This window comes from Lampetra fluviatilis, chromosome 32, assembly GCF_964198595.1.
Source record: "Lampetra fluviatilis chromosome 32, kcLamFluv1.1, whole genome shotgun sequence".
Classification (NCBI taxonomy): Eukaryota; Metazoa; Chordata; class Hyperoartia; order Petromyzontiformes; family Petromyzontidae; genus Lampetra; species Lampetra fluviatilis.
In genome coordinates, this window is record NC_136306.1 from 9,695,639 (window position 1) to 9,719,703 (window position 24,065).

The window sequence follows — 24,065 nt, forward strand, 5'->3', positions numbered from 1 at the left end:
ACCAGGAGCCGCTGCGAGGATGACCCCAGTTTGCGTGATGCTTATACTCCTTGAAGAGACCAGCCAAGTAAATAATTGACGTGACATTTTTTCACGTCCTAAATTTCGATTTAAATTTGGATGTAAAGCTTTCGTGACTGCAGGGATTCATCTTCTTGGTTCTTTCGGTAAAGTCACGTAGAAGGGAAATAATAAAATAATACAAATAAAACATAATAAAATAAAATTCTCACGACGTTTCCGCCACAACGCAAGCATCCGTCCTCAGGTGAAGAACAGGGCTGTCGGAAAGACAGCTTCTAGAGCTCCCTATAGTGGTCTCCCCTCCACCTGCAGTGGCACGAGTAAGCAGTTGCAGGGCTGCGCCTCTGTTTATATTCCACGTGACCGCAGTAGACACTGTGTCCCGTAAGAGACAATGTGCAACTAAATCTTGGTGTCTTTAATCATGCGGGGCAGTCAACTTGGCATTCCTGCCCCCACCAGCACGGTGGAGAGCGTGTCCACAGTTTGCTGTCTCCTGCACGCTACCCTCGTCTGCATTTGGATTGCCCACGATCACCTGTTATCATTGTTACAGTTGATATGATGCTACGGGGTAATATAATGGCAGATGCTGTTTCATGTAGACTGTGTTGTAGGAGTATGTGTTGTGAGGTGTGAGGAGGAGGATGCTGCTGCACACGGTGATGGTGTGAAATATGTGTAGTTAACTCATAATTCGTTTTTTATATCAACATATTCAAGTTATTTTCATTGGAATGGTGGCACTGTGGTTCATGTACTGTGCTATGAGCTCAGAGACCTCAGTTTGATTCCCGACCATGGCTAAGATCACTGGCTAGTGATATCTGGACCGATCCTCTATTTTCACCAACCAGTACTGACCTGTGCGGTGAAGTATAGTCACACAACCCCCATGAATGACGGGTCATGGGTATGCCTTCGGTTATCAGTGAATCGACAAAGGGCTGTATCAGAAGTTTACAATTATATTGAATAATCATACTGGTAGGAACCTCCTGGTTACACCAGCCCACGGGGGATTATTGTGTCCGTCCGTCCGTCGTACAGGGAGGGGCTGGGTGGGGAGGGTGGGAAGGGGCTGGGTGGGGCTGGGTGGGGGTTGGGAGGGGTGGGGCTGGGTGGGGAGGGGCTGGTCACCCCGTGGTGCTCTTATAAAACTCAACGTTTAACCTACTCACGCCGGCTTGTGCCGCCCTCACAGTCGGGCGTATTTGCGGAATACACCACGCCGCCGTTGACCCTGGCCATTGACCGAGCAACCCAACGTTCCTACCAGCTCCCTCCGCAGGAATGTGTTATCCTAACCCTACGCGTAAGATGAGTGTACTGTAATGGTACATTGTGGGTACCTTATATTTAACAAAGCTAAATCTACCCCTGTGGTTCTCGCAATACTCGTAATAACATCAACAAAATACATACAATTACAAATATTGAACTCCATAGCATGGAGGGTTTGCCATCTGTCCTGGTTTTCCCAATATCCTCCTCTTTTTAGGGACAGCTATCCAGGGAAATATGTAAGTCTTCCCGGGACATAAAACATCCGAGTTATTTTATTGTTTTCTATTTTTATTATTTTATTATCCCAGTTATTGTCAGCTGGTTTATAAAAACGCCACGCGTGACAATGCGTCCACACGTAGTCCTCCCCCCCCCTCTCATGGCTTGTTATTGCCCCCCTTTCTGTTCCTCACAAGTGGCGGCCCTAAGTTATCGCGTGAACCCTTCCCTCCTCCTCCACCACGAACCCACACCCCTCAACGCCACTGCTGGGATTCGGCGAGACGATGACCTCACGAGGAACCACGTGTCAGAGTGGGAGATTGATGAGGATTCGTCCGTGCCGCGTCTCAACTGCCCGCGATTCGGGGTTTGTGCGACGCTAACGATGCCTCGCTGGCTCGAGGGAGCCCCCCCTCACCGCCACCAGGCAGAGGCGTAGCTAGGGGGGGGGGGGGGCAGGGGGGTACATATGTCCCCGGGCGCCAAGGTAAAGGGGCGCACAAAATGAGGCTTACAACGTGACATTATAACTTATTGCGGCGGGCGCGGCAGCCTGAAACTACTGCACAAAACTACACCTCAACCTAAAAGTTTATATATCTCGCCACACACAGCCTACATGTCATGTAATTACATTTTGGTATGTGATTAAGCGGGGGGGGGGGGGGCGCCAATTTTATAGTTCGTCCCCGGGCGCAAAATATCCTAGCTACGCCACTGCCACCAGGAGCCCCCCCCCTCGCCCCACAGGGATGCCCCCCCCCCCAACCGCTGTTGTGTTGCCTCGCAATTACTCAACTCCACCGCGGAGCAGTGATTGTGGTCGCCTAATCCGCACTGATTGCGCGCCGTCGAACAAGAAGCCGGGGGGGTCTGTTGAGGGAACACGCGAGGTGTCAACTCCCTCGCCTGGCACGCAGGAGGGCGTGGGTTCGATCCCGAGCCTGACTGACGCCTGCTTGCTGTTGATTTGGAGTTTGCGTGCCGCTCTCTTTCTCTCTCTTTCTCTCTCTATCACGCCCCGTGGTCGCGTGAATTTTTCTCCGGGTCATCCGCTTTTTTTGTCCCCTACACATTTGGAACCAACATCACGCATTGAGAATATTTGCCTGCGATACATTTCCACGCGTGACGCCATTTCGCTGAGCTATAATATGTGGCCAGCTCGCTTAAAAAAAGCAAGCTCTATAACTTAGTAGGCCTTACCTGGTAAAATAAAATTAAAAGTTAAATAGTTTAAATATGCTAAATTCCTCTTGATATGCAAACTCTTGGAACCTCCGAGTTCAACCAGTCTCCACAACAAAGGCTCATTCCTAACAGCGTGTTTCAGCCGCACCGAACCTCACAATAATACTATCCAGGGCCTACCTTGGCTCCTCCCACCCTCAACCAGTGTATATACAAGGACTGTTTTCTTGGAATTTCTCTCACTTGATACAGCTATCGTGCTGTGACGGTTCCACCTGAAGACGGAAGCTTGTGTTGCCTCCGAAACGTCGTGAGAATTATTTTATTATGTTTTATTTTTATTATTTTATTATTTCCCTTCTACGTGACTTTACCGAAAGAACCAAAAAGATTAAATAGTTTAATTTAATATTTAACAAAGAAGCGAAGCTTTTCTCTCTGTGACCTCGTTAATAAAGATGACACCCTCTAGGAGTCTAGGGCGTGTTTCTCTTCTCCGGCTCTCATTCTGTCATCAGTTTTGCCCATCGGATATCGCCCTAGGCGTGACGTCATCCCGCTCAAGCCGACTCGCATTTCTGACCAGTCCAGATGACGTCTCGAGCCGGCGTCCACGCCCTCGGATCCACGCGAGAGCCCTTGTGCCAGAGGTCGCAATCGGGTACCCGATACCCGTACTCTAGCCGATACCCGGCTACCCGTACCCGGTCGGGTACGGGTACGGGTAGCCGTTTGCGACCCTGGTGCGGCCGGGTACGGGTACGGGTAGGCCGTGAGTCACTGGTGAGTAGCCGTTTGTCACTCATTTCGGGTAGGGTACGGGTACGGGTAGGGAACAGCTACCCGTACCCGGCCGGTTACGGGTACCCATTTGCGACCCTGGTGCGGCCGGGTACGGGTACGGGTAAGGAATCAAAACCCGTTTGCGACCTCTGCCTTGTGCTATCGCCAGGGTACACGTGAGCTGGCAACAAACTCGGTAGCGTGGCTTTTTTTTTACAACGTGGAAGGTGTTGAATTTCTATATGACATTTGTTTCTCTCTCTGGTCCATTTAACAGTGATAAGCTGCGCGAGACAAACACTCAAGGGCAGTGCTCGGTGCGAATTACAACTTTGAATGAACAGATGACTTGAACTTGGTCGGTAATTCGGGGTTTCAGGGTGCACCCCAGGTGAAGAACCACTGCTCTAGAGGGACTCTTTAGACCTGCCGTGAGACTGAAGGTTCTTATGCCTGCAGCAGTGGCGTGAACGAGCAACTGCAGAGCTGCGCCTTTGCCATCAGAAAACCTTTTACTCAAACAATATGCAAAAACGGCACCGCAATTCCATGGAACATCCGACCGTCGTGAACATAAGATGAATAACAAGGGCTAACACTGTTGAGGCTTTTACAGGCAGGCAGCCAACCGGCCGGCCAGCAACACAATTGGTCATTTAAACCCGATACAAAACGTGAGTGGATCTCTTCCAACGCGTCTACTCGAATGAAACGCAGTGCGGGCATGTGCATCCGGAGGAGCGTATGAGCCAACGTTGTTGTCGTCGTCGTGTGTCCCCGTGGCATTTTGAATCTTTCCTCCACCCCCCCTCCTCTCTGCTTTGTTGTCATAGATTGATTTTTTTTGTTTTTTGCTCAAAGGCGAGAGAGCGACCCTTCAAAATGTCATTGGAAACGTTTGGGGCATAATGTCACGGCGCTTGGCACACACTGTCCACTTCGTGCTCTTTAAAAAATAAAAGAGCCTCTTTTTCGTAAGAGTTTAACATTTTTTTGGTATTCATATGTGTGTGACATTGTTCGGTTGCTTACGATTTTATTTATCCAAGAATTCCCCGCCGAGTATGACAGTTCTGAGATACGATTTCTTCTTTACAATGTCTGGACAGCTGTCTTTTTTTTCCATTAACACATCATTATAATAATTTTTTTGCACGCGTGAGGAAATGTGCGTGTTTGGAGAGACACACACAAGGGGAGCGGTGGTGTAGTGGTTAGCGCTACGCTGCGCTATGAACCCGACGACTCAAGTTCGATTCCCGCTCACGGCCAAAACCAGTAACAATGATCTGAACCGGTCCTGGACCTCCCCTCGGTCCACTTAGCCTCAAATGAGTATCTAGTGCGGTGTGAAAAAGCGTCGCCACTAGGGAGACAAAGGCGGCCGGGCGTGATGCTGGCCACTCACCCTGTCGTGTGCCGTGCCGGCCTTCATAGGCGCTCGCTAACAGCACTTGCCCCAACATGCTGTCATGGCTATGGGGGGATCTTGTCTTGTCTGGAGAAAGCTCTCACATTCCAGCAGAGAGCACTACCAACTCCATACGCACAAGTTGATAAACATATCTATGTAAATGCTTACCCCGAGCTCTCAATACTCTGATAGTGCGCTGTTTTTGAGTTGTACGCCTTTTGGCGTCATCTGGTCCAACACCAATGGAGACTAGGCTCTAAGGAAAGCTGTCTCGGGTGTGGACCAATCAACTTCAAGGACAGTGCCTATTATTATCATTATCAGAGTTGTTTCTTTTTGTTTGCATTTGACTGCTTGTGTTGTGGTTATTGCAAACATGATGCCTTGTATAAAGGTGTCAGTTTTGTACCAGTTTATTTGATTGCTAATTTTGTATTCGTGAGTTTTCTTTCGCTTATCTGCGACATGATCTCAGCCAAGGGATAACATCGGTGGCAAGTCATACTTGAGCCGGTCCTGTCCCTCCGGTCACCAGTGCACACTGACCAGTGCAGTGAAGTATGGTCAAACAACTTCCCCGTGACCAAACACAGTTTGGCCGCGCCTTCATCCAGCCATGGCTTGACATAGGACAAATTATGTTTGTTGACAAACCTACCTGCCTACTCATTCATGCTTGTTTTTGCCGGGCAGCTGCTTTAGAGAGAGGCGGTGCGGTATTGGACACGGCTCGTGATGTCGCTCGCAGCTCTGTGGTGCTGTTGCAGAAAATAAAATAAACAGCATTGCGTTTGGTGGAATAGAAGATGAAAAGCACAGCCTTCTGTCTGGCCAGTGCAGCTTCAAGGGGGTTAAGCCCACATTTCCATCTGCCGCGAGAGATTATCAAACTCGCAAATCACCCCGTGCGTGGAGTGAATGGGATGGATATCGAGGAAAGCTAAGCTCATTCACTCGCCCCCACCCCCCATCAATCATAATTGGATAAGACATTATAGCGAGATTTGGTGTGCAGTGACCTGAATGTGCGTGTGGAGTAAGTGTGTGTACGATGAGACGTCTGGACGAGGGCGTGTGCCTGGAGTAATATGATAAGGTGCGTGTATTTAATAGTTTATTTATGTATTTAAGATAATTCGTTTAAAATATGTTTTCCTAGGCCAATATCATCTTCACGGCAGAGGTCGCAAACGGGTTTTGATTCCTTACTCGTACCCGTACCCGGCCGCACCAGGGTCGCAAACGGGTACCCGTACCCGGCCGTACCCGTACCCTACCCGTACCCGGCCGGGTACGGGTAGGGTACGGGTATCAGGTACCTGATTGCGACCTCTGGGATGAAGCCATGTTGCAGGCGCGGGTTGGTGGATTCTAGGAACTTGAATTGTGAGAAGAGACAAGACGTTGGGAAATGAGTGACAAACGGTGACTCACCAGTGACTCACGGTCTACCCGTACCCGGCCGCACCAGGGTCGCAAACGGGTACCCGTACTCATACCCTTCCGGGTACGGGTAGCCGGGTATCGGGTAGGGTACGGGTATCGGGTACCCGGTTGCGACCTCTGCTTCACGGGCTTCCCCGGAACGTATCCCTCGCGAATAACGAGGGAACACAGCAACTCATTGTTTGGACACACGCAGCGCTGCCTATAAAACCTGCACCAGTCACAGGACTCCAGAACTGTGAGCTTCATTGGAAGCAATTCGTTGGATTGACTCCATAGTCGCCAACCATCGTACAACTACAATTACTAATTATAATAATAATCTACCCCCCTCCCCCTTCATCCTCTACTCCCTTTAGTTCCTCCTCCGACTGACTACCTTCCCCTCCCCACATCAAAGTACAAATACCCCCCCACCCCACCGCTCGCGGCCCCCACATCGACACGTCACATCGCGATGATGCCACGTGGTGCCCTTCAACTTGTTTTTGTTTCGATTTAAAGCTTTCGTGACTGCAGGGATTCATCTTCTTGGTTCTTTCGGTAAAGTCACGTGGAATGGAAATAATAAAATAATAAAAATAAAACATTATAAAATAATTCTCACGACGTTTCGGCCACAACGCAAGCAGCCGTCCTCATGTGTAGAACAGGTCTGTCGAGAAGACAGAGTCTGAATGACACGCCCCAGGCTTGGAGCGACTATTTAAGCTGGGATAGAGGGGCGAAGAGCGCCTTGACAAAATAATTTTACTCACAGAGCAGGATAGTTAGAAGAAAAATAAATAAAATCCATTTCATTTCAGTGCAGCAAAAATGTGTTTTAAGTTGATCCACCCGTGCCATGCAGCGGGTTTTCGCCAGGGCCTGCCCGTGGTGAATGGTTTCAAGTTCAGACAGATGCGTACGAAGCATTTGCCAGCGCCGCTAATTAACTTTGCTCGTTCCACGACGGTATTAGCGTCAGGTCCAGATGTCGGCCGCAGGCGAGAGCGTGAAAGGCGGCGTCTAAGATATTTGACCTCTTACAATTTACACCCAACGTGGCTGACCAGCGCGACTGTTTTCGGGGTGAAAACTAAGCGGAATTATAAACGAACAACTCGCAACGATTGTCGGGGCATTTCTGCTCCGTCGCTCCGCGCGGAGAGCGTGCCCGACCCCCCAAAAACAACACCAACCGGAGCCGTGCGTGCAGCGTCTAGACCCGGCGTGTCCCCCGAGGTCTCATTTACCTCTCTGGCGTGGCTCAGCGGGGCATGCAGACAGCAGCGATGGGGAGCGTTAAGTGCGACGTGACAGAAGTGTCATAATGAGGGTCCTGCCAGCCCGTCCAGCCTCTCCCCAATCCCCCCCCCCCTTACTACACCCAACCCACCTTTCTAACCTCGCCATCTACCTTTTGCGAGAGTGACTTTTGGTTCGCATTCATCGTTCACCTCCACCACAATCTGTTCACAACGTTGTGTGCACCATATTCTTAGTTTTTTTCGGTAAAGTCACGTAGGTAAAAAATTAAAATTAATAAAAAGCAAAATAAAAATAAAATAAAAATCACGACGTTTCGGAGGCAACACAAGCTTCAGTCTTCAGGTGGAACAGTCACAGCACGATAGCTGTATCATGCTGTTACTGTTCCACCTGAAGACAGAAGCTTGTGTTGCCTCTGAAACGTCGTGATTTTTATTTTAATTTAATTTTACTTTTTACTTTACCGAAAAAACCTAAGAATATGAATCCTTGCAGTCACGAAAGCTTCAAATCTAGAGTTGTGTGCACCCTCCACGCCTTCCATCTCCCGCCCTCTGCCTGGGAGCCAACGCCTCTCGCGTGTCACCTCTGCGCCTGATACTGGGGTCTCGCGTTCTGTTTACAGCGCACCTGAAAAAGAAAACCTGCGCACGAGCCGTTCAACCTCGGGTTAAAAACAAACGCTTTGATGTCTCTCTCAAGGTGAAAACACTTTCTCTGAATCCCATTTTTTAAGTGTGCTTGCGGCAAATGCAGACGTCAAATGGCGACCATCTGAAAAGATGGCAATGCTGTATCGATGAGCCCTAAATAAGGATAAAACTGGCAGACAGTTGCCTTATTGTGCTGTTGCTTGAATCGACAACGCCTTGAGCTGCTGTCCATTGCAGAGCTATGCCGCAGAATATACACAGGAATTGTGATGTCATCGTGATATTGTAGTACAAGGATTCCTGTTATGTTTAGCTGTTGATAACCGTTTCGCAGACACAGTATATCCTACATAATTGAAGTTTTTTTTGGCGTTAGATCACGTAAATATAAAAGTGTCGTTAAACCGCCCCAACCGACACAGCCAAATAGTAAACAAAACATGGCAATCAGTTACTAGTCCAGCACACCGGTGTGTTAGAGAGTAAACCCACTACAACATTTATCATTCGAGTTTACTCTCCAGCACACCGGTGTGTTAGAGAGTAAACCCACTACAACATTTATCATTCGAGTTTACTCTCCAGCACCCTTGTGTGCTGAACAAGTAACTAATTGGCATTTTTTTGTTTACATGACAAACCTTACTAATTGGCTGTGCCGGGTGGTTGGCGGGTTTAACGACAAAATCATATTCATGCGATCTAACCCCCCCCCCCCAAAAAAACCTCTTGTGGATAATCTTGGTAGCGAAAGCCGAGATGTTCAACTGACAGGGTATCTTGCTTTGAAGCTTTCGTGACTGCATGAATCCATACACTCTGGTTCTTTCGGTAAAGTCACGTAGGTAGAAAATAATACTAGACCACGACGTTTCGATCGCCACACAAGCAATCGTCCTCAGCTGTGTGAGAGAAAACGTTTGCGTGGCGATCGAAACGTCGTGATCTATTATTTTGTCTACCTACGTGACTTTACTGACAGGATATCATTATACGTGCCTTGCAGTCGGTGAACCAACGTCATGACGGATCTTGCGGTTGCACGTTCAAGGTCACCTGCCTCGAAACCAATTGGGACCAATTCACAATAATAATGAGATGAAAATGTTCCCAATGAATTTGGGAACTTCCCAATTTATCTTCGCCTAAAAGAAATATAATTTCGTACATATATCAATATCAAGCTGTCGCACCTCCGAATCTAATTATTGGAGTCCCAAAGGAAGAGCGACAGCTTAAGGAGTAGAACATCAATAAACGATCCGTAATCATGACGGCACTTTGCAATGGTACGCAAAACGTGGTCCGGATTCACTCCACTCCATGTACGCAATGAAGCTCATGATGGCTCACGCGATTACTTCCGTGGGGTTTCCTGCCCAGAGGCAGCCAGGCATATTGACCCATACAGGCCTAATGTTCCACTTATGATCATTGTTGTACGTTAACTTTGACCCTCTGGGTGACTGCTTAGGTCTCGTAGACTATCATCGCGCCGGGGATTATGGTCTTTTGGATGACTTTCGATTCTGACTGTGAACTTTGGCTTTCGAGGATACGTTTTTGGTTCGGCCAGAGCACGCAATCGTTCGCCCATTGGCACTTAAAATAAATCCACCTCCTTTGCCAGTCAACAGAGAAAGATGTGGGTAATGCGTGGTTATAAATGTGTGCGTTGTACTCCACATGTATACAGTGTTGTGGTTCAAATGAAGCGTGATTGTCACGTGAATGTGACGTCAGGATCAACAAATCACCACTCAATTGAGCGTGGGATCGTGCTCATTTCAGGCTTGCAGTCTGGAGCCAGTGGTGGAATTCCACATCCCTATGGCAGGGTGCAATTTTATCCATACAACAATTCCTGTCCACATTCCCCTAAACGATTTTCATTTTCATTGACCAGAGAAGGATAAAGGGGCTGAGTCGATCTCTGACCGGGATTTAAACTCTCTCATCCTTCTAATTGCAAGCCGCGTGGCTCTCACAACAGCACGACTCAGTTAAATGCCACTGTGTACCTCTCAAAATGTACTCTGCTTGCACTTTAGGTGATCATATATCGATATAGATCTCTTAAGTTAATTATGTTAAAGGGAAAGTATTGTCCTTTACTGTTTTATATTTGTCTCCGTATTTACGTCTTACGTGTTTCTTTGTTTGTTTCGCATAAATAATCGGTCTAAGAATGTATGTGGGACTTCTTTCGTGTACCGTACGTAGCCAACGGCGGTTCGTTTACCCAGAGGCATCGATGTGAAGTGGTTGGTAAATGTCCAAGTTGGTAAATTTACAGCGACAACGTGGAACAAACTGAAATCTAAAAAGGGGGGCCCCAATTCGGTGAGCAATTCGTGATCAGTTCCACGTGAAGCTGCAATTAAACGGTGACATTTCCCTGCAGTAATATAACAAACACGACTACGTTGTCTGCGTTGGCTCTGTTTAACATGGCCTGCAACTCGGGTTGTCATCGACCCTCGTTTTCCCAGAACCATCATCTTTCATTGGGGCCGCTGCCCTGGAAATAATCTTAAGTCTTCTCTGGACAAAAAAAGTGCTGTTGTTTTTGTAAGTCGCTTAAGAATACACCACTCGTGACAATGCGCTCACAATGCACCCCCCCCCCCTTTTCTGATATTGTCAGATATTCTTCATCCTGTGATTTCCTCCCATACATTTTCTTGTTGTTGTATCACAGAGGTGGCACAACGCTGATCTAACACCTTGCAAAAAGCTGTATTACATCTCAACAGGAACTCAGCTGGGGATAAATGAATTCAACTTCGCATTCGACAGGGCTAGAGATTTTCTCTAAGAGAATCACGTGGACGCAGCTCGCAGTCGGCATCACGGATGACATTCGGTGACAAAAAGGCCCTTTGGTTAAATGCGACGGTTGGGGTTTTTCTTTCTTCGTTCACATTCGTTTCCTCGTTTTTCGTAACCCAAAAGTGTTTCTTTTTTTATGTTGACTCATCAACTTTAGGTTAGATACAGGCTAAAATCCATACTCTTTGGTTCTTTCGGTAAAGTCACGTAGATGAAAAATAAAATACAAAATTAATAAAGTAAATTAAGTCACGTGATTTAATGTACTTTTATTTATTTTTATTTTATTTTTCATTTATGTGACTTTACCAAAAGAACCAAAGAATATGGATCCTTGCAGTCACGACAACTTCAAATCTAGAAGGCTAAAATCATTTTTTTTATTGTAATAATAAAAAAAAACGTGACGCTATATCAATTGTTCTTGTGTTTTAAAACCAGTTGTGCATTTGGGATTATTAAAAAATGTGACGCTACAAAAAGCTCGTGCATTAACAGTCACAGCCGTACATCTCACAAGTATTTAAGGTGTATAAAATATAAATGCTCAAAGTGAGTGGTGTGCGCGCATTTGCTTGGGGGCATTATAAATATACATTACCCATTTATTGGTTTTGTTCACTTGCGAGGGCTCCTGGCCACTTGCAAGCAATATTAAATATAGTACGATGACGCCATATAACCTCTGCAGCACTTCAGTTTAGCATGTTGCAAAAAGCAAAATTAATAACAGGAAAATCTCGTTGTGTCTGCGAACAGACTAATAAACTATAAACAAAAAAATTAAAACCAAACTATTTTCTTTATTTTACCAGGTAAGGCCCACTGAGCTATGCAGCTCTCTTTCAGAAGCGACCTGGCCACAAATAAAAGCTCAACGAAGTGGCTTATCACGTGGACATTTATCGCAACCAAACACTCCAAACGCGTGTTGATTCTAAATGTGGAGGGAAAAACCGGAGGACCCGGAGAAAAATCCACGTCACCACAGGGAGAACATGCAAACTCCAAATATGCATTCGTCTGGGTCCAGATCGAACCCACAATCATATGTATACCAGGCGAGGTAGTTAACATTTCGCCACCGCGGTGCTAATAATAGTGTTTACATGATGGTGTCAATGTATTTCACATCGCTTGGTCAATCCACTGCTACACAAAAGCCTCCCTGTGCCATGTCCGTCACAGAGGTCGCTTGACTATACTTCACCACATTCGGAATCAAATTCAGGTCGCTAGGTTGATTGGGCAGTACGCTAACCGCTGCACCACCACTCCACTATCAGGATAGTATAAAAATGGTATTTATGCCTTTTACAAATACATGCGTCTGAAAATAACAATAATCACAAATGCATGTAGAGCCTTGACCTCAAGTGCCAGGGCTGGAGAATTCATTTTGTTTCTATGTAAACATCAACCTTCCTGCAACCCTTTTATTTTGTCTGAGGCCGTTTTACCACCGAGGTTGCACATACAACCGCTCACACCATTATGCATTGTGCACGCAGACAAAGTTCCCCCGTGTAGCCTTTAACAGACGATTAGGGCAAGTGCTTTTAGCGAGCGCCGATGAAGGCTGTAACGGCACACGAGGGGGTGCGTGGCCAGCGCCACGCCCGGCCGCCTTTGTCTCCCGAGGTGTAGTGTTTACACACCTCGCCAGGTAATCATTTGACTTAGGGGAGGGCCCAGGATCGGTTTAGATAATTGTCACTGGGATTGGCCGTGTGCGGAAATCGAACTCAAGTCGCCGGGTTTCGTGGAGCAGCACGCTAACTGCACACACGTGTTTTGACGTGGGTACCTTCCGTGAATTTATTAGCAGGGCTATCCTTCTTCTCATATTCACACTTCATTACATTCGCCACAACAAGTGACATCTGCAAACATTTTAAGGAATTAAACACTAAAAAAAAACTACGTTTAGTACTGGAGCATTCTGGGTAATGAGATAATTCAATCAGCATTTTTTTACGAAGTGAAGGCTCAGCCCTGCAATGTCTATCTCATGCCACTGCTGGCAGAAGGGCCTCCGATAGATGTAGTCGTAGACAGCCCCTCCAAAGGATAACTGACCTAAATAAAGGGTTTTTTTTTGGGTTAGATCGTGTAAATATAAATGTGTCGTTAAACCCGCCACCACCCGACACAGCCAATTTGTAAAGTCTGACGCGTAAACAAAACGTGCCAATCAGTTACTACTTCAGCACACCGGTGTGTGGGAGAGTAAACTCACAACATTTACAATTCGAGTACCGTGTGATGTTTCACTAGTTATTATTGGTCGCGGAAGCCTACTGCTACGTGTTCAAGTAACTTGGCCTACTCTTCCACACTGGCTCGACTTCCCACACTATAACCCCACCACTCGCGACCTACCGATCGACTGTGAGGTATCCATTTACCACCCTTTTACACTGCTGTGCAGACAGGGGCGGAGAGCGAGTGAATAAACATGCCCACTTTCAACTGCGGCACCGAAAAACTGAGAGCAGTTTTGTTGCTAACAAAGGGTTACAATCTAAACCTGTACTGCAGAGATTTGTGGGTCTGTTTTGCGGTGTTTGCTTGTCCCTGTGAGGCCACATTCCACGGGCACTGAATCGGCAGTACAATAACCATGTGACCTCTGACCCTGCTATGCATAGCTGTCTTCGGCCTGAATGGGCCCTCTTTAAATCGTGCCCGTCACGCCCAGCTCCGACACACACACAAGAATCGAGGATTTACTCTTTGTAACGAGCCAAGAGGAATGTCGCAATGCATCTGCTGGTGCGTACAGTGGCCCGCGCCGATCAATGGTACATCAATAAATTTGTCGCTGACAAAATAAATCACCTGGAATGGCACCCCATGCCATCGGAGCGCAGAAGCCGAGCAGGGTTGAGCATAGACAGAGCTCGAATTGGTGACCGCCAGATGTACAAATAGGTGTTATAGGCTGCTGCGTGGCTACATTGAGGACAACAGAGGGCATTGTGGGCGAAAATACATCCTTGCGTATTGTACTTCGATGCAGCAATGTCGATTCTTCCGACCTTCACCAACCCGCGTTGACCAGCGCTCGGGAAGTTATTTTTATGAAGCGTGGTGCAGTAGTGGACTGGCAAAAATAATCTGTCGACCTCTCAATCGGGGCAACAGCGGTGCTCGCAGGAGGAAGCAAAATTGCTCGCCTGTCTTTGCCACGAGGCTTGCATGTGCTCTCCTTCTGCAGGCACTCTGGTTTCCTCCCACACAAGATAAATTAACTTGTACCCAATGAAGGACATTATCTAAGTTACAGGGCCATCCTGAAAAGAAATAGTATCACGACTCGGTGAGTCCTGGTTAAATAAAGAACTATTAACACAGCGCAACATTGTTTGCCTGCTGTACTCAGTGATGAGTTTATTTTTCTTAAGGACTCAAGGCTCCGTGGCTCGGTGGCAGTGTGAGCGGCTCGCGATCTGACGGCTGCGAGTCCAAACACTCGTCCGACGTTGTTGACTCTGGGGTTGATAAAATGTAGTACCACTTCGTGGGGGAAGTCAACGGTGGTTGTTGTGCGGCCAAACTTGCCCTCGCCATAGGAATGCGGAATTTCCACCGCTGGCCCAGGGCTGTGAACAGGAGATGAACAACGCTTCGATGCTTTTTGGAGCAGGAGCTCGCTTTGAAATCGCCATTACGCTGCCAATCTTACCACGCCTGCGTGCAAGCCCAATAATCAAGCGTCCATCCGTTGCTCTAAACCCTACAAGTCTTCCACAATGTGGCTGTTTGTGTTACAGCCGACCGCAATAACAGCGCTGCTCTACGCTGCCGTCATATTTAAAATGAAATCGCAGAATAGCCCATTACAGAGCCACAAATTGCAAATTTCAACCCTCCCATTGCGTGGCAAACGCATTGATTTTTTATACACTGCATATGTATGGCATTCCCCCCCCCCCCCCCCCGAGGGGTTTCCTCCCCAGCAGCGGGAGAAGGCATTCCCCATAGCTGCCGAGCTGCTGGGATTCACGAAATAACAAATTGGTGCCTTGCGGGAAGTTCGGGAGGAGGCGGGCGGGAGGTTGGGGCGCTCCCTTGGCCTCCGCAGCACGACCAAAGGGGCACGGGTGACAGCGGCAAGTATCGTGGAGACAATAATTCCTGAAATCACACAAGACACGCTGACGAGAAGGAGAGATATACAAATCGACAGTGATTTTGAACGAAGAGTAAATGCATGAACGATCTGGCGATCCCTCCCAGCACGACCAAAGGGGCACGGGTAACAGCAGCAAGTGTCAGGGCGAGTGGTTGTTTTTGGGAATAGTGGGGTAGCGGGCAGGGGTCAGCTGCCTATGATTTGTCCCCATCGATCGCGATGACCCCCAACCCCAGAAACTTGTCCCACCGCCCTTCGCCCGCCGCGCCCTTCACTCTCTGAGGCCTTCCTCACACCGCATGGCGCTGCGAACAACTCTCAGTGTTCATAAAAGGCAGTCGCACACACAGACACACACACAGACACACGTACGCGTTCACTGGTGGGGAGTGGGAGTGTAGCGGTTAGCGCGCTGCGCTATGAAGTTGGCGATCTGGGTTCGATTCTCGCTCACGGCCAACACCGGTGAAGATTATCTTAACCAGTCCTGGGCCTCCCCTAGGTCGACTCAGCATCAATTGAGTATCTGGTGCGGTGTGTAAACATTGCCACTGAGGAAATAAAGGCGGTCGGGCGTGGTGCTGGCCACCCACCCCCTCGTGTACCGTTCCGGCCTTCATAGGTGCTCGCTAACAGCACTTGCCCCTAAAGTCTGTTAAGGCTATACGGGGGATCTTTTTTTTCTCACTTCGCTCTGAGTGCCTCTCGTTGCGTGGCTCTTTCGTCGACGCGCTGCCGGTGATGCGTCGTGCAAAGGCTGGCGGCACGCTAAGTGTAGCACCTTCGACACAGCGCTCATGGCCCTGCAGGTAAAGAGCCTACGTGGGCCGCATTGTGCAGGCCAGAAATATTCTTTTGTCAAGGCGCTCTTCTTCCACCTCCAACCCAGCTTATATATATGCTAAATTCCTCTTGATATGCAAATTATTTTATCAAGGCGCTCTTCCCCCCCTCCAACCCAGCTTAAAAAGACGCTCCAAGCCTGGGGTTGTCATTCAGACTCTGTCTTCTCGACAGACCTGTTCTTCACCTCAGGACGGCTGCTTGCGTTGTGGCCGAAACGTCGTGAGAATTATTTTATTATGTTTTATTTTTATTATTTAATTACTTCCCTTCTACGTGACTTTACCGAAAGAACCAAGAAGATGAATCCCTGCAGTCACGAACGCTTTAAATCGAAACAGAAATATTAAGTGAACGATTTCTGTTCACTTATCCACGCAAGTCCAAGGACGTGCTGCATTCAGGGAGCTCCTGCATCGAGATGTTTGGTTGATTCCATGAATTGCCATTGGGGATGCTTGCTTCACGTGGCAGTACACAGGAATAGCCGGAGAAAAACTTGGCAATTCGAGGGGGCAGTGCTCGCAGCTCCACGCAGCTGTATATTTATCCTGTTAATCGTGAGGCCTATCGTTATGAGATCATCAGTCTGGCAAAACAATGCATCGTCATCTTCAACAGTAATGATTTATCCACTGCTGGATGAAGGCCTTCTGAAGCCATCGCCATCTTGCACGGTTTCAAGCACCCAACCTCCAACCTCTGCTTGCATGCTCCCATCGCTTGCTGTGTGTGGCTTCAATCATTTTTTGTGTTTTGTTGCAACGGTGGGGGGGGGGGGGGTTGCGGGGAGGAAAGGTCAACAAGCAAATAGAGAAAACAATTCCTGAAATCACATGAGACACATGCTCTTTGGGTCTTTCGGTAAAGTCACGTAGATATAAAAAATAATAAAAAATCACGACGTCTTCAGGTCAAGACGATTGCTTGTGTTGCGATCAAAACGTCGTGAATTTTATTTTATTTATTATTTTTCTATCTACGTGACTTTACCGAAAGACCAAAGATTATGAATTCCTGCAGTCATTACATCTTTAAGTCAACACACAAGACACATTGTCGAGAAGGAGCGATACACAAATCGACAGTGATTCTGAACAGAGGAAAGCCACGAACCTCTGATGAACGACTGGGAAGGTAACGAGAAGTGAAATCAAAGCAACAATTTAATTTAGATTTGAAGCTTTCGTGACTGCAGGAATCCATGCTCTTTGGTTCTTTCGGTAAAGTCACGTGGGTATTTATTTTATACCGACGTGACTTTACCGTTAGAACCAAAGAGTAACAATTTAATTACAGCAAATCACCACCGGATGTTTATTGAATCGCGATGTTTTACGAGTTTACGTTTCTCACATAAGGCCACGGTAGAGGGACCCCTACCCAGGACCTTAAAGTAATCGAGTGAATGGTGGCCCTCGCTGCCTGTCAGGCTACCGAGGTCCTCCGCTGTCTCGATTATACATTGGTCAACACACTTTTTCTGGCATAAGGTATTCCAACGGTTTTAAGGTAATTTTGGGGTGCTGATTCCAAGTCTATCACATCAGGTTTTTGAGATATCAAATATTGCATTTTCAATAAAAACTGCGGAAGAAAAATATTAAATAAATGTGGATATCTACATAAAATCATATTATAAACACACTATCCTAAAAATACAGCACCATATTTTAACACTAAAGCAGTCACTGACTCGCAACAACTGGCAATCATAAGTGACAGAGTTAATTTCGGGTAAAATCAATGAAAATGGGGTTTGCCGATAGCACATAAATGAGATGTGATAGAGCAAATCTGAGATCAGATTTGGAATCAGCACCCTGAAATTAGTCTAAAACAGCTGCAAAAGTCTAGGCCAGAAAAAAATGTATTTTTTGTTGACCAGTGCTATTTTTTTTACCGACGAGTGGCCAAGCACGTGACCTCATCTCTCTGCAGCAAAGAGACAGAATCCCCCCGTTTAGCCTCGAGCAGACTTTGTTTGGGGCAAGTGCTGTCCGCGAGCACCTATGAAGGCAACGTGGGGGTGGCCAGCACCACGCCCAGCCGCCTTTGTGTCGCCAGTGGCGATGGTTAATGTACCAGGTTCTCATTTGAGGAGAAGTCGACCTAGGGGAGACCCGTAACCGGTTCAGGTAACCGTCACCGTTGTTGGCCACTATCGGGAGTCGAACTCGGTTGTGGCCGGGTTCGTAGCGCAGGGCGCTAACCCGCTGTGCCTCCCCTTTCGTCGGCCTCGTTACGGACAGACGCACGTGCGAGTTCTTAATCAATGTAATTGCCACTCGCCTCCAATTAATGACCTCTTGTCCACTGCCAAAACGTTGTTGTAATTACGCACACCTGCACACGACGCCAGTACTCGCTCAATCAGCTCTCGCGATGCGCTATTTTCCGGTTCGTGCCGCGTGCGCGATGCGAACGTTTCACGTTGCACGTGCCCAATTCGGGAACTGAACTGAAGCTTCCAATACGTGGGACCGAAACATTGGGACGACGTGCCGAACAACAACAACAACAAACAAACAAACTGAAAACACGGCCGTTAAAGCTGCACGGCACGATCGTGAAGACCTACGCAAGCGGTGTTGCTCGAAACGTCGCTCTGTACGTCCCGGAGTGGACACACCTCGTGGGCCCGGTGACGTGCTGTGTTTGAACGACACGACCCTACGTCGCGATCACCCGATCGTCGAATACCCGATTGCGAGAGCCTCTGTTGAACTCTTAACTCGCGCGCGGTCAATTCACCCGAGCATTACGGTGCTATTTTTCGATTTAAAGCTTTCGTGACTGCAGGGATTCATCTGCTTGGTTCTTTCGGTAAAGTCACATAGAAGAGAAATAATAAAATAATACAAATAAAACATAATAAAATAATATAATATATTTGTAATTTTTCTTTTCTTATTTTATTATTTCCCTTCTACGTGACTTTACCGAAAGAACCAAGAAGACATTGCGGTGCTGCTGTACACCGAGGGCCCGGCTACGTTTTGCAATCGAGTTATGGGACCCACTCGGTGGACGTTTATTGAATTTCCACAACGGCGCTGCAGGGGTGGCCAACCTGACAGACACTTTCCATCGCGACCGTGAGCCTGCATTCGCTTCTGCATTCGCTTCTGAATTGGATAAATGAGCAACTGCACACATCTGGCATTTGCCCTTTTGTGTTTAGTTTGTTGTCCTTCCACCGCGCATCCGATTACCGCGGTCGGCTACGTACGGTACGGAAGAAGTTCAACACACGTACGTGCGTGTTGGTTGGTTGGCATGGAATCGAGGACCTCATCCAGCGTGTGTGAATCCGAGGCTTGTCAATTTTCCAGTGGAAAATTCATTTTTACTGGCTCCCCTTCCCCGTCATACCTGGGAACTGGGGATGAGAAAAACACGTTGCAGACACACGTGGACTGCATTTCAAAAGTGCCCCGCTGCATTGAAGAGTAAGCAGGGCTGAAATTTGACATAAGGAGGTTGTGCACTTCCATAATCCATCAGCCGTTTTCTTTTTGTTAAACACTTGACCAGAGGCGGCACTTGGAGCGGCGGGTCAATGAGCATCGCGCGGGGAAACAGAAACGAGGATCCGCGCCGAGCGACTTTCTCGACGCGTTCCGCCGTGGCTCGACACGTTGTCAATCACGGCCGCGCACACGCGACGAGCCTCCAGCAGGAACGGGATGAGGCGCCGCACCGCCCCAAACGCTTCCTTTTCATCCTCGCACTCTCCGCGTCTCCTGGACAGCTCGCGATGAGCGGCGGGCGGGCGGGCGGGCAGGAGGCGTCGGTAGGCAGATGGGCTGCTGGCAGGGGACTGGCAGCGTGTCTCCTACCGATCTGTCTCCGCGTCGTGTGTCAACGTGAACGAGTTGACGGCGACGTGTCCCGTGAACACGGCAGCCTGAGAGGGTCCTCGGTGGCACTGTTCTCATTAAGATCGTGAGCCTCAGATACGGCCAGGCTCAGTGACGCACGCCTGCGTTTCGGTGCCGGGTGGTCTGGAGGGGTTGGTGGGTCATGGAGAGATAACAATGCGCACCCGGGGTCGGCGAGGAGCCTATACTTTCTAGGTTGCTGACAAGATCCGTAGGTTGACCATTCTTCTTACAAATGGCAAGGTGAAATATTAGCAAATTTTATACGCGTATATTTGAATGATTAAGCCATTTGGTTGCGTCTGTGGAGGATTGGTGGTTGTTGGTGATATGTTGCGGTACGGGGAGTGTTGCATTATGTGATGGATGGTCTGGCTCTGGCTACCGGACACCAATCTGTCGTTTGTTAGGTATACATATCAGCGTTATGCTCACCATTTACGCCATGACTGCATCCCATTTGCAAATTGGTGCCACAAATGGATTTGCTGGTGGCGGTGTGGGGGGGGACACAAGCAACGCAGATCGTTGTGTCTCCACCCCTTCCTGGATTCGAACGCGCGGGGGCTGGGCTGGGCTGGGGGTCTCATTGGCGATTTCCCAGCGGCTCTGACTTGGGAATTAACCGATCACCGTCAAGTTCCCAGCCTCCTCAGAAGGGCTTCCGTATTTGAAAGGACGTTTCCTCATTTGCGAAATGAAAACACCGCGTGCTTATTCCCTGTGTTACGCATTAGTCCCCCATCTCTTAATGATCAATCAAGCAGCCAGTATCCGATTCATTACTTAGAATTACATTTAAATCGATTTCTTTATTTATAATCAAGTGGGTGCCACGCTGAGACTAACCGTCTCTTTACTTATGGAGAACTGGAGCATTGCATTACGGGTACAGCGGTACAGAAATATCGCTACAGTCAAAATCATCGTCGTAATCAACCTTGGCCAATCTACTGCTGGATGAAGGCCTCCCCAATCCGCCGCCATTTCGGATTTCACTTGCAAATAATACACTTGGACATATCACGTTTGTGTATAATGAAAAAAATGATAAAAGTTGAACATCAACAATAATACTGTGCTAGTCGGGGACTATGTGTTCCCGACAAGGATATGGATTTATATTTATATTATACATAACATTAAACAAAACGGTATTTTGCCTATTGCGAGGTTTTAAGCAGAACTTAGATTAAAATAAAAGCTATAATGTGAGGTCTGTAGTTCTTATCAGAAGCTGAGGACGGCTGCTTGCGTTGTGGCCGAAACGTAGTGAGAATTTTATCTTATTAAGTTTTTATTTGTATTATTTTATTATTTCCCTTCTACATGACTTTACCGAAAGAACCAAGAATATGAATCCATGCAGCCACGAAAGCTTTAAATCGACACGTGTACAACAATATTGTCAGAATACCTCCAGTGTTTGCTTGTTTGTCTGGCTTTCCCTGTTTGGGGTTTGCTACCTTGGCAAGGCTAAGGCTTAGTTCAAGCGTTCTTGAATAAACCTTGCTTGGGATTGCAATATTGGTTACCAGACCAGGAGGGATTAAGACATGGCTTGACACAGGGCTGCCATTCACACCTCCTGGCTATTTCCAAAGGCAGCAGTTTTCAACCTGTGGGGGTACACCCCACTACAGGGGCATCAAGATTTTCAGGGCGGTGTTGAGGGGGGGGGGGGGCAGGCTGCAGCATGGATACTGTGTAGGTAAAATGTTAAATGTGCCTGAGTAACGTCATTGGCCCAGCGCCACATTACGGCGATACGACACACGAGGACACGGCACAAAGCAAATGCCTTAATAACACCGTGTTGACATGTGATATCTCGTGTGCACGTGCGGTATGGCATTAGTAACCTCAAATGGTCTGCTTATCTATTTTGTTAGCGGCATGTTGGAGTGGGCGACGCAATTCAGTGGTCGTGATTTTGGGGGCTGCTGTGCCACAAAAGCTTGAGTCAGCGATGGTCTAAAGCAGTGGTTCTCAACCGGAGGAGCGCAGATCCCTAGGGGATCGTGGCAAAGTCCCATTACGTGAGGTGAATTATAAATGTGTGACATCCTTATCATACGTGAGACTCATTAGATACATACTACACTATACACTACACTATACACTACACCCGTGATTTTCAACCGGGGGAGAGCAGACCCCGTGGCAAAGTCCCATTACGTGAGGTGAATTATAAATGTGTGACATCCTTATCATACGTTAGACTCATTAGATACATACTACACTCTACACTACACTATACACTACACCGGTGGTTTTCAACCGGGGGAGCGCGGGACCCCTGGGGGTACGTGAGGTGAATTCTAAATGTGTCATGACATCATGCACGCGAATCACTGGTGAATAATCACGTACGAATCTGCCAATATAAAATATCTACGATAACATTTAAATCAATACGGTGACCTTCAACGAAATAAAATACCTTTTCTAAACGCATTGATCGTAAACAATGTGGTTTCCAAGAGGAGCCAGCGAATGCGAAACAAATTGCGTCACGCGCACAGAGCGTCCGTTGACATTTTTTTTTATTCGCTTGCAATTACTATCTCCCGTTAGGATACCTCACGAAATGGACGACTGGCTAAAATGTTGATGTTCATTATTCACACAGTTATTTCTCAGAACCACGTTGGGTCATCATGGGACCTCCTTTGCCAGTACCAAAATATACTAACAGGGTTTTTCCCCTTTTTTTTCTGGCAACAAAACTGACACCTTTTGCAAGGAATCATGCTTACATTAGCCACAATACTTGCAGTCAAGTGAAAACAAAAAACAATACTCTGATAATTTATGCATTGTCCTTGAAACTGATTGGTCCACACCAGAGACAGCTTTCTTTAGAGCCTCGTCTCATATGCAAAGGAGGTCCCATGATGTAGCTGCTCACCCCGAGCTCTCATTACTCTGGTAGTGCGTTGTCTTTGAACTGTGCGCCTTTTGGCGTCATCTGGTCGAACACCATATGAGACTAGGCTCTAAAGAAAGCTGTCTCTGGTGTGGACCAATCAGTTTCAAGGACAATGCATAAATTATCAGAGTATTGTTTTTTGTTTGCATTTAACTGCAAGTATTGTGGTTAATGTAAACATGATTCCTTGCAAAAGGTGTCAGTTTTGTTGCCAGAAAAAAGGGGAAAACCCCTATTAGTACACGTTGGGTCAGTCAAGCGGAGAGAGGGGGTGGGGTACTCGGTTAAATCAAAATTCGACAAGGTGGGTACAGCAGCCCCAGCAGAAGGTTGAGCAGCTCCGGTCTTAGGGAACGTGGGCTGCTGTTGCATACGTCCACACTCCTGTGTGGCTGTCACCTAAGGGAATGTATCTGCCCCATCAGGATTTCTCAGCCAATACTGAATTGGCACCGCCTCAATGTCACGATGTTGCTGCCAGCTGCGGCTATGCCTCGCCCACGTAAAAATCTGTTATCATTCAAGCAGCAGATTATTTTCCAACAAGCGAAGGCATCGCGAGTCGATTTTTTCACAAGTTAATACAGGGTTCACCCCCCCCACCTTCCTCCAAACATTGGTTCCTATGTTCTATGCTTGTACTGCTTCTATCTGGCTATTTTTTTATGAACGGCACGTGAAATAAAAGTGAAATTGAGCCAAAAATGCCTACCAGATGAAATGTTTATGCATTGGCTTTTAACAGTGATATTACTCTATTAACTCACATTTAGTCAATGAGCAGTGATGCGTGTACATTTTATTAATAACAGTGTTTTTATTGATATTTAACTTAACTCTGCCCAATTTAATTTTTACTTGGCGCCTATACGCGTCAACCACACGTAAGCGAACTCGCGTCGCAATTAAACATGTACTGCACATTTTCTGCTGTAAATGGCCTCAACGTTTGTTTTTTTCGAAGGGGTCGTCCATAAATGACGTCACGCGATTTTGGAGGATTTTTGACCCCCCCCTCCCCTTCGTCACACGGCGTCACAAAAAGTCAGACCCCCCCCTCAAATATGACGTCACAAAGCTTTGCCCCCCCCCCCAAAAAAAAAAAAACATGCTTCAAATCGCTTTAAACTATTGTCATTGTAGTGCGTATTTAATGAGGCGCTGC

The 24,065-nt window shown here is 47.4% G+C and overlaps 1 protein-coding gene across 3 annotated transcripts in view; it reads left to right on the forward strand.

Moving 5' to 3' along the window:
* The window catches only part of LOC144943734 (FERM domain-containing protein 4A-like), a 240,914-nt gene that overhangs the window by 31,433 nt on the left and 185,416 nt on the right, over positions 1–24,065 (forward strand). The window lies entirely within an intron of this gene.